Raw genomic sequence first — 12,111 nt, 5'->3', positions numbered from 1 at the left:
ACCCCCAATCCCATGTGCCTTAATTTTGCACGCTAATCTCTTACGTGGGACCTTATCGAAAGCCTTTTGAAAATCCAAATACACCACATCCACTGGTTCTCCCTCATCTATTTCACCAGTTACATCCTCAAAAAATTCCAGTAGTTTAGTCAACCACGATTTACCTTTTGTAAATCCATGTTGACTTTGTCAAATCCGGTCACTTTTTTCCAAGTGTTCTGCTATTACATCTTTTATAATGGACTCTAGCATTTTCCCCACTACCGATGTCAGGCTTACCGGTCTGTAATTCCTCGTTTTCTCTCTACCACCCTTTTTGAACAGTGGGGTAACATTAGCTACCCGCCAATCCATGGGTACTGTTCCAGAGTCTATCGAATTTTGGAAGATGACCCGCAATGCATCTTCTATTTCTAGGGCCACTTCCTTAAGCACCCTAGTATGTAGATTATCAGGCCCTGGGGATTTATCAGCCCTCAATCCCATCAATTTCCCTAACACCATTTCCCTACAAATACTGATTTCTATCAGTTCCTCCCTGTCATTAGACCCTATGTTCCCCAGCATCTTTGGGAGGTTATTTGTGTCCTCCTTTGTGAAGACAGAACCAAAGTATGTATTTAATTGGTCTGCCATTTCTTTGTTCCCCATTATAAATTCCCCTGATTCTGACTGCAAGGGACCTACGCTTGACTTCAGCAATCTTTTTCTCTTCACATATCTGTAAAAGCTTTTACAGTCAGTTTTTATGTTCCCTGCAAGCTTACTCTCATACTCTATTTTCCCCCTCTTAATTAATCCCTTAACCCTCCTTTGTTGAATCCTAACCTGCTCCCAATCCTCAGGTTTACTGCTTTTTCTGGCCAATTTATATGTCCTCTCCTTGGATCTTATGCTATTCCTAAATTCCCTTGTTAGCCACGGTTGAGTCACCTTTTTTGTTTTATTTTTATGCCAAACTGGGATGAACAAATTCTGTAGTTCCTGTTAAGTATGTGTATTGTATTGAACAATTAACACAAAGACTTAAACATATAACTCAAACAGTTGGAGGTAGGGACTATACGTAGGTCTTTACTTCATGCCCACAGGCGGGAACTGAGGGGAGATCAGTACCCACAGTACTATTTATACCCCTATGGCCAGGAGTGGTACTGCGTATCACTACGCCCTACAAGTAGTGCAGTCCTGTCCATAGGTTCAAAGTAGCACACATATTACATACACAACATTCCTCCCTTCCTAGCTTTACAGTCATCTCCCCATTTAACATAACGTAATAACATATATACATATATAACTTCAGGTTTACATAACAGAATAACATAGATACATAGATAACTTCATGTCAAAACAGATCACAGATTCAGTCTCTGCGGAAAACAGTTCACAGATTCAATCTCTGTGGTGTAGTCGGTTCACGTTGCTGGAGTGACTCATTCAATAGTCCTTCCATGGATTTAACAGTTTGAACTTCCGAACTGAATTGGCTCCATTCGGAGGGACCACGTGTGTGATCTGGTAGAGGTAATAATGGTTCAGATGGGTCATCTTCTGTTTCGACTTTTCCTTTTCTGCTTCTTGGAGACTCTCTGGGCTCCACTGTCAGCTGCCAGCTGCATGCGCAGTTCCTCCTTCTCTTCCTCCTTTTTCCGTAGTAGAGCCACCTTCTCCCGATGTTCCGTAGACTTTCGGTGCTCCTCCATGATTTCTGTATGGTGGGAGTCGAAGTTACAAGTTGGGCAGGACAGGACATAGTAATATTCAGTGTCGTCCTGATCTAGGCCAGCGAGAGGGTCTTCTATTTCCTCCATACCCAGCTTTTGTTCCAAGTCCAGACATCTTTCCTGAAGAGACTTCTTCATGCGTACCTCTTCATCCAGCTTTTTCTGGGCTTTCAGCAAGTCGTTTCCTAATGACCTCATTTGAGATTTTACTACTTCAACTTCTTTTGGAGATTGATTGATCGGACTATTCATTCCCTCTACCGGAGCAGATGTTTCAGCAGTCTGTTGTTCTACGTTGACGTGAGTCAGCGTACTTTTGGCATCCAAGGGCTGCTCTGTTACAGTCATCTCAGTCTGTGTTGCCACCTCAGCTCTTCCAATAACCTTTGAGAGCTCCGAACCCCTTTCGTTTGAATATTGAAGTTCGTGTTCAAGTTTTTCCCATTTCAGAGTCCTGTCCTTCAGCATATGCAGGAGTTGGCTGACCGTTAACTCCTCTGACATCAGACGTTTTGTGTGCTCCTGCTCCATTTTCTCCATCAGCTGCTTCTGTTGTCTTTCCAGATTCTCCAACTCTATATCAAAGAACTCTTTCGTTGCATTCAACTCTTGCTCAAAACGGCGAAGCATTTGTTCTAATTGCTGTTGTAGTTTGAAATGGAGTTGAGTTCGAGACGGTGTCCCTCAGAAATGGGCACATCAGTAGACTTGCCAGACTCAGAATCCACAGTTAAACTATGTTGTTGTTGCTCAGTGGAATTCTGTGCTGAAACTTTGTCTTTTGCACCTGAGTTGGGCTTACCATCGTCCGTTCCAGAGTCTGGGCCGACTATCTTCACCGAGTTCTCACTCGTCATTGTTTGTAGGAAATGCCAGTCCATATTCATTTTCCTAATCCACTCCCGTCCTAGTAGTGGAGAACCTCCTTCAGATATCACATATAAGTCCATTATTTGACTGTCTTCGCCCTTGTGGACCACTGCAACCTCTATTTTCCCGATGGGGTACACTCTTTGCCCCGTGTATGTTTTCAATATAATCCCCGTATCCTGTAGGGGAATATGTTGGAATAACTTTCCGTAATCTTTCTTATTTATGACTGTCAATGCCGATCCAGTGTCCAATTCCAGTTTTACTTGGACTCCTTCTATCTGAAGAGTGACCCAAATTGTCTGGAGGTCTGCACCCTTACCAGCGTTGAGTACTCTTAAGCTAGCCAGTTCATTACAGCTTAAGCTAGCCAGTTCATTACTGCTAGCGTCTGAATCGGACTCCTGTTCGGTCACCTTGTGTAACTTTGCGTATTTTCCTTGCGGTGACTTCTTGTTGCTGGTCTTCTTCCCTGACCTGCATACTCTAGCTATATGTCCAAGCCTACCACACGTTCTACATTCTTGGTTTTTAAACCAACACTGGTTCTGATCATGCGTTGTCTTTCCACAACGATAACATTTGCCAGAACTCACACCCAATTTGTGTGCACTGAGCTCCGGTGACCGTAGCTGCATTACTGCCGTGCCTCTCGCTGCGGCTTCGTGTGCTGCTGCCATAGTGACCGCCTTCTCAAACGTCAGCTCATTCTCCTCGAACAGTCGCTTTTGTGTATCCTGTTTAAATAAACCACACACAAATTTGTCTCGTAGTGCATCTGTCAGTCCCGTTCCAAACTGGCAATATTTCGCGAATTTACGCAATTCCAGCAAATATTCAGCATTGCTTTCATGCTGTAGCTGCCTTCTGTCGTAAAATTTAAATTGTTCCGCTAGCATCAGCGGCGTGGGGTTTAGATGATCTTTCAGGACAGTAACAATCTCATCGAACGTCTTATCCGCCGGTTCATCTGGTGATAACAGGTGTTTCAATTGCCCGTATGTCTTCGCACCCATTAAATTTAATAATGTTAGAGCTTTATCTTGGTCACGAATTTTATTGGCCTTACAATAATTTTTTACTCTTTCAACATATATGGCCCAATCTTCGAGGTCACTATCAAAGGTGCTAATATTCCCATGTTTAGGCATTGTAGATTTGCAATTTCTCAGATTTTATTTTGTTTACTTGTTATCAAAGATGGCGGCTTCCCGCTCTTGCCGTTGTCCTCCGCCCACAAAATGGCGGTTTTCCCTCGCTTGGCGGTCTTCACCCGTCCCCCGACGCCGTCTCCCTTCAGCCCCCGAGTGCGGCCCTTATCTTCGCCGCGATCGATAGCCCGCGCTGTGCACCGCGGCTCTCGCACCTTGAGCTTCTGCAGCCGCCGTGCCTTTCAGTCCGAGTGCGGCCCTTATCTTTGGTCCCGATCGCTGGCCCGCGCTGCGCCTCGCACTTGAAGCGGCTCCCGGCCTCTGGCTCACCCGCTCGCGCGGCTCTTGCTCGCTCCCTCCCGGGCTCTGGCTTACCCGCTCGCGCGTTTCACCGCGGCTCTTATCAGGGATTGCGATCGCCCTTATCTTCTCCAACTTCCCCAGCCCTGTCTTTGCAGCCAACGCTGCACGGCTTACCCCACCACCTAGGTTGAACAAGGAAACTGCAGAAAGACTTCTGTCAGTCGCTGGAAGCTGTCAGGATGGCTGCTGCACTCCAGTGCTCAGTCGCTGATGGAGGCTTCAGAGTCCTAAAGCCTGTCGCTTCTAGTGGGGTGGTGATGTTTGAACCCTCTCTTCAACTGCCGCAGGGTAAGAACCTGACTCGTCGCCAGTGTTAAGTATGTGTATTGTATTGAACAATTAACACAAAGACTTAAACATATAACTCAAACAGGTCTTTACTGGTTGGAGGTAGGGACTATACGTAGGTCTTTACTTCATGCCCACAGGCGGGAACTGAGGGGAGATCAGTACCCACAGTACTATTTATACCCCTATGGCCAGGAGTGGTACTGCGTATCACTACGCCCTACAAGTAGTGCAGTCCTGTCCATAGGTTCAAAGTAGCACACATATTACATACACAACAGTTCCTCCATGCGATCTTTGAATGTTTGCCATTGCCTATCCACTGTCAACCCTTTGAGTGACATTCCCCTATCAATCCTACGCAACTCACGCCTCATACCATCGTAGTTTCCTTTATTTAAATTCAGGACCCTAGTCTCTGAGTCAACTACTTCACTCTCCATTTTAATGAAGAATTCTATCATATTATGATCGCTCCGACCCAAGGGGCCTCGCACTACAAGATTGCTAATTAATCCTTTCTCATTACATAATACCCAGTGTAAGATGGCCTGATCTTTACTTGGTTCCTCGACATATTGGCCCAGGAAACCATCCCGTATACACTTCAGGAATTCCTCCTCCACAGTACTGTTACTCATTTGGTTAGCCCAATCTATATGTAGATTAAAGTCACCCATGATAACTGCTGTGCCCTTATTGCACGCATCTCTAATTTCCCATTTAATTCCATCCCCAACCTCCGCATTACTGTTTGGAGGTCTGTATACCACTCCCACTAACGTTTTCTGTCCCTTGGTATTTCTCAGTTCTACCCATACAGATTCCACATCATCGGAGCTAATATCCTTCCTTTCAATTGTGTTAATCCCCTCTTTAACCAGCAATGCTACCCCACCTTTTTGCCTATCCTTCCTGTATATTGAATACCCCTGGAAGTTGAGTTCCCAGCCTTGGTCACCCTGGAGCCATGTTTCCGTAATCCCAATCATATCATATCCGTTTACCTCGATTTGCGCAGATAATTCATCCACCTTATTACGAATGCTCCTTGCATTAAGACACAAGGCCTTCAGCCTTGTTTCTTTTAACACTCTTACATCTTTTAGAATTATTATTTACTGTGGCCATGTTTGATTTAAACCCTTGATTTCTCTGACTGCTGCCTTTGTTTTTCTCCTTCCTTTTGCTTCTATCCTGGTTTCCCTTTCCTCTGTCTCCTTGCTCAGGTTCCCAACCCCCTGCCATTTTAGTTTAAACCCTCCCCCAGACCACAAGCAAACACTCCCCCTAGGACAGCGGTCCTGGTCCTGCCAAGGTGCAAACCGTCCGGTCTGTACTGGTCTCACCTCCCCCAGAACTGTTTCGAATGTTCCAGGAATTTGAATCCCTCCCCCTGGCACCATTCCTCTAGCCACGTATTCATCTGAAATATCCTTCTATTTCTACTCTGGCTAGCACGTGGCACTCGTAGCAATCCTGAAATTACTACCTTTGAGGTCCTATTGTTTAATTTACCTCCTAACTCCCTATATTCAGCTTTTAGGACCTCATCCCGTTTTTTACCTATATCGTTGGTACCTATATGCACCATGACAACTGGCTGTTCACCCTCCCCTTCCAAAATGTTCTGCAGCCGTTCTGAGGCATCCTTGACCCTTGCACCAGGGAGGCAACATACCATCCTGGAGTCTCGTTTGCGGCCGCAGAAACACCTATCTATTCCCCTTACAATAGAATCCCCTATTACTATAGCTCCATCCCTCTTTTTCCTCCCGTCCTGTGCAGCAGAACCACCCCTGGTGCCAGGAAGTTGGCTGCTGCTGCCTTCCTCTGATAAGCCATCTCCCTCACCAATATCCAAAGCAGTATATCTGTATGAGAGGGGGGTGGCCACAGGGGACTCCTGCACTACCTGCCTGCGCCTACTGCTCTGCCTGGTGGTCACCCATTCTCTTCCTGCCTGTGCAGCCTTTACCTGCAGTGTGATCAACTCCCTAAACATGTTATCCACGACCTCCTCAGCATCTCTAATGCTCCAGTATGTATCCACTCGCAGCTCCAGCTCCGCAATGCGGTCTGTCAGTAGCTGCAGTTGGATACACTTCCTGCACACATGGTCATCAGGGAAACAGGAAGTGTCCCAGATTTCCCACACAGCGCAGGAGGAGCATACCACGGGGCCGAGCTCTCCTGCCATGACTTACCCTTTAATTAATTCAAATTAAATTAATTCAAATCAATCCCACCAATTACACAACAATTAAATGATATACTCAAGGGCCCTTGTTTACCAGCAGTCCCCGCTACACCACAGACACCCGATAAACTAAAAACCACAAAATTTAAGTTTGTAAAAAAGGAGAAAGCAAGAAATACTCACCAACCAATCGCGTACCTGCTTTCTGGTGACGTTACAGTTCGATGACTTTTTACTTCTCTCTCACGCTCTCGGAGCTCTGAGTTTGGTGGGGCCTACCTACTCTGCCGCCTCGCTTTATATCACTGCCGCCTCGCTCCACACAGGTCCGCCCCCACTGTGGGGCCTACCTACTCCGCCGCCTCGCTTTATATCACTGCCGCCTCACTCCACACAGGTCCGCCCCCACTGTGGGGCCTACCTGCTCCACCGCCTCGCTTTATATCACTGCCGCCTCGCTCCTCACAGGTCCGCCCCCACTGTGGGGCCTACCTACTCCGCCGCCTCGCTTTATATCACTGCCGCCTCACTCCACACAGGTCCGCCCCCGCTGTGGGGCCTACCTGCTCTGCCGCCTCGCTTCATATCACTGCTGCCTCGCTCCACACAGGTCCGCCCCCGCTGTGGGGCCTACCTGCTCCACCGCCTCGCTTTATATCACTGCCGCCTCACTCCACACAGGTCCGCCCCCGCTGTGGGGCCTACCTGCTCTGCCGCCTCGCTTCATATCACTGCTGCCTCGCTCCACACAGGTCCGCCCCCGCTGTGGGGCCTACCTGCTCCACCGCCTCGCTTTATATCACTGCCGCCTCACTCCACACAGGTCCGCCCCCACTGTGGGGCCTACCTACTCCGCCGCCTCGCTTTATATCACTGCCGCCTCGCTTTATATCACTGCCGCCTCGCTCCACACAGGTCCGCCCCCGCTGTGGGGCCTACCTGCTCCGCTGCCTCGCTTCATATCACTGCCGCCTCGCTCCTCACAGGTCCGCCCCCGCTGTGGGGCCTACCTGCTCCGCCGCCTCGCTCTTTGTATCACCGCCTCACTCCTCACAGGTCCGCCCCCGCTGTGGGGCCTACCTGCTCCGCCGCCTCGCTCTTTATATCACCGCCGCCGCTCCTCACAGGTCCGCCGCCACTGTGGGGCCTACCTGCTCCGTCGCCTCGCTCTTCATATCACTGCCACCTCGCTCCTCACAGGTCCGCCCCCGCTGTGGGGCCTACCTGCTCCGCCGCCTCACTTTATATCACTGCCGCCTCGCTCCACACAGGTCCGCCCCCACTGTGGGGCCTACCTGCTCCGCCACCTCACTTTATATCACTGCCGCCTCGCTCCTCACAGGTCCGCCCCCACTGCGGGGCCTACCTGCTCCGCCGCCTCGCTCTTTATATCACCGCCGCCGCTCCTCACAGGTCCGCCGCCACTGTGGGGCCTACCTGCTCCGTCGCCTCGCTCTTTATATCACTGCCACCGCTCCTCACAGGTCCGCCCCCACTGTGGGGCCTACCTGCTCCGTCGCCTCGCTCTTTATATCACTGCCGCCTCGCTCCTCACAGGTCCGCCCCCACTGTGGGGCCTACCTGCTCCGCCACCTCGCTCTTTATATCACCGCCGCCGCTCCTCACAGGTCCGCCCCCGCTGTGGGGCCTGCCTGCTCCGCCGCCTCACTTTATATCACTGCCGCCTCGCTCCTCACAGGTCCGCCCCCACTGTGGGGCCTACCTGCTCCGTCACCTCGCTCTTTATATCACTGCCGCCGCTCCTCACAGGTCCGCCGCCACTGTGGGGCCTACCTGCTCCGTCGCCTCGCTCTTTATATCACTGCCACCTCGCTCCTCACAGGTCCGCCCTCGCTGTGGGGCCTACCTGCTCCGTCGCCTCACTTTATATCACTGCCGCCGCTCCTCACAGGTCCGCCCCCACTGTGGGGCCTACCTGCTCCGCCACCTCGCTCTTTATATCACCGCCGCCGCTCCTCACAGGTCCGCCGCCACTGTGGGGCTTACCTGCTCCGCCGCCTCGCTCTTTATATCACCGCCGCCGCTCCTCACAGGTCCGCCACCACTGTGGGGCCTACCTGCTCCGCCGCCTCACTCTTTATATCACCACCTCGCTCCTCACAGGTCCGCCGCCACTGTGGGGCCTACCTGCTCCGCCGCCTCGCTCTTTATATCACCACCTCGCTCCTCACAGGTCCGCCCCCGCTGTGGGGCCTACCTGCTCCGTCGCCTCACTCTTTATATCACTGCCACCGCTCCTCACAGGTCCGCCGCCACTGTGGGGCCTACCTGCTCCGCCGCCTCGCTCTTTATATCACCACCTCGCTCCTCACAGGTCCACCCCCACTGTGGGGCCTACCTGCTCCGTCGCCTCGCTCTTTATATCACTGCCACCTCGCTCCTCACAGGTCCGCCCCCGCTGTGGGGCCTACCTGCTCCGCCGCCTCGCTCTTTATATCACTGCCACCTCGCTCCTCACAGGTCCGCCGCCACTGTGGGGCCTACCTGCTCCGTCGCCTCACTCTTTATATCACTGCCACCTCGCTCCTCACAGGTCCGCCGCCACTGTGGGGCCTACCTGCTCCGTCGCATCGCTCTTTATATCACTGCCACCTCGCTCCTCACAGGTCCGCCGCCACTGTGGGGCCTACCTGCTCCATCGCCTCGCTCTTTATATCACTGCCACCTCGCTCCTCACAGGTCCACCGCCGCTGTGGGGCCTACCTGCTCTGCCGCCTCACTCTTTATATTTAAAAAAAAAAATTTTTATTCATTGATGGGATGTGGGCGTCGCTGGCTAGGCCTGCATTTAGTGCCCATCCCTAATTGCCCTTGAGAAGATGGTGGTGAGCCGTCTTCTTGAACCACTGCAGTCCTTATGGTGTAGGTAAACCCACAATGCTGTTAGGAAGGGAGTTTCAGGATTTTGACCCAGCGACAGTGAAGGACCGGCGATACAGGTCCAAGTCAGGATGGTGTGTGGCTTGGAGGGGAACTTGTAGGTGGTGATGTTCCCATGCGTCTGCTGCCCTTGTCCTTCTAAGTGGTAGAGGTTGCAGCTTTGGAAGGTGCTGTTGAAGGAGCTTTGGCAAGTTGCTGCAGTGCATCTTGTAGATGGTACACACTGCAGCCACAGTGCGCCGGTGGTGGAGGGAGTGAATGTTGAAGGTGGTGGATGGAGTGTCAATCAAGCGGGCTGCTTTATCCTGAATGGTGTCGAGCTTCTTGAGTGTTGTTGGAGCTGCACTCATCCAGGCAAGTGGAGAGTATTCCATCACACTCCTGACTTGTGCCTTGTAGATGGTGGAAAGGCTTTGGGGAGTCAGGAGGTGAGACACTCGCTGCAGAATTCCCAGCCTCTGGCCTGCTCTTGTAGCCACAGTATTTATATGGCTGGTCCAGTTCAGTTTCTGATCAATGGTAACCCCCAGGATGTTGATAGTGGGGGATTCAGCAGGAGATGTCAAGGGGAGATGGTTAGAATCTTGCTTGTTGGAGATGGTCATTGCCTGGCACTTGTGTGGTGCGAATTTTACTTGCCTGTCTCAATGTTGTCCAGGTCTTGCTGCATATGGACACGGACTGCGTCAGTATCTGACGAGTCTCGAATGGTGCTGAACAGTGTGCAATCATCAGCGAACATCCCCACTTCTGACCTTATGATGGAGGGAAGGTCATTGATGAAACAGCTGAAGATGGTTGGGCCTAGGACACTGCCCTGGGGAACTCCTGCAGTGATGTCATGTGATTGCGATGAATAACCTCCAACAACCACAGCCAACTTCCTTTGTGCTAGATATGATTCCAACCAATGGAGAGTTTTCCCCCCTTTATATCACCATCCGCCCCCACTGTGGGGCCTACCTGCTCCGCCGCCTCGCTCTTTATATCACCGCCTCGCTCCTCACAGGTCCGCCCCCACTGTGGGGCCTACCTGCTCCGCCGCCTCGCTCTTTATATCACCGCCTCGCTCCTCACAGGTCCGCCCCCACTTTGGGGCCTACCTGCTCCGCCGCCTCGCTCTTTATATCACCGCCTCGCTCCTCACAGGTCCGCCGCCACTGTGGGGCCTACCTGCTCCGCCGCCTCGCTCTTTATATCACCGCCTCGCTCCTCACAGGTCCGCCGCCGCTGTGGGGCCTACCTGCTCCGCCGCCTCGCTCTTTATATCACCGCCTCGCTCCTCACAGGTCCGCCGCCGCTGTGGGGCCTACCTGCTCTGCCTCGCTCTTTATATCACCGCCTCGCTCCACACAGGTCTGCCACCACTGTGGGGCCTACCTGCGCCTCGGATAATAGATACATAGAAGATAGGAGCAGGAGCTGGCCATTCGCCCCCTCGCGTACCTGAAATAAAAAAATTTGCAGGGTTACGGGGAAAGGGTGGGGAGTGGGACTAGCTGAAGTGGTCTTGCAGAGAGCCAGCACGGGCTCGACGGGCCGAATGGCCTCCTTCTGTGCTGTCACCATTCTCTGATTCTATAAAACATTAAGAAAGTTTGTTCCACAGAAGCACGGGTTTTATCTGCTTTTATTGATGAATTTAAAAAGTCTCCATTAAAACCTGAGCCAGTGTGTTGTGAGCCAAAGAGCCTTGTGTCCAATGAGGGGAATAAAGGCCCACAGCCTCCCCTGGCCCCGGGCCCTGAACAAGGGACTGGAGAAACTCGCTGCCCTGCGGATCAGACAGTCAGCCTGCGCTAGTCCCGCCCCTCGGGCTCCCCGATTGGTTGGAGGAACAGCCGCCGGCTCACTCCTCCAGCCCTGCCCCGCTCACTCCCTATTGGTCGGAAGCTCCCGTCACTCAGCCCGTGGGCCCGGGTCACGTGTCCCCGAGGAGATCACGTGCACCGTCCAACTGGCACCGTCCAACTGACGCCGCTCGGTCCGGTGCCTCGCCGGGGTTTTTCTATTTCGCTTTATTCTCTCCCGATCCACCCCTCCCCCCACCACCCCGCGCGATTCTCCACCCAATCGGAGCAGAGAAAACTCACTTTGCGTCACCGATCGCGACTCTGGACCCAACACCAAGGCCCCTCCCCGGAATGCCCCGCACCGACTCTGTCCGGCAGGATCCGACCACGCAGGCGCAGCTCCAAGTGGGGGAGGGGGCTGGTCTCCTCTGGGCATGCGCAGTTATTGCCCTTGGTGACCGGGAGGGGTTGCTGTGCCGGACTCGGCCCAAACCGCCGCCCCGCGTGCGCATGCGCGGACTCTCGGCTGTCCCCAGTCGGAGCAGGAGTAGCCATTCGGCCCCTCGAGCCTGCTCCACCATTCAATGAGATCATGGCTGATCATCCACCTCAACTCCATTCACCGGCCCGATCCCCACATCCCTTGATTCCCTTAGAGTCCAAAAATCGATCTCAGCCTTGAATATACCTAATGACTGAGCCTCCACAGCCCTCTGGGGTAGAGAATACCAAAGATTCACCGCCCTCTGTGTGAAGAAATTTCATCTCATCTCAGTCCTGAATGGCCGACCCTTTATCCTGAGGCTGTGGCCCCTGGT

The 12,111-nt window shown here is 52.3% G+C and overlaps 1 protein-coding gene across 1 annotated transcript in view; it reads right to left on the bottom strand.

The window, feature by feature from the left end:
- The window catches only part of LOC147093865 (uncharacterized), a 31,242-nt gene extending 19,594 nt beyond the window's left edge, over positions 1–11,648 (bottom strand). Inside the window, exon 1 of the mRNA XM_085974366.1 lies at positions 11,594–11,648. The gene's annotated coding sequence lies outside the window, so the exon portion shown is untranslated. The remainder of the gene's footprint in view (positions 1–11,593) is intronic.
- Positions 11,649–12,111: the final 463 nt, after the last annotated feature.

Source organism: Somniosus microcephalus, unplaced genomic scaffold (assembly GCF_052327205.1).
Source record: "Somniosus microcephalus isolate GS21.2 unplaced genomic scaffold, FLI_Smic_1.0 unresolved_chr1, whole genome shotgun sequence".
Classification (NCBI taxonomy): Eukaryota; Metazoa; Chordata; class Chondrichthyes; order Squaliformes; family Somniosidae; genus Somniosus; species Somniosus microcephalus.
The sequence above is the reverse complement of the archived record's forward strand: the minus strand, read 5'-3'. Positions and strand labels throughout refer to the sequence as shown.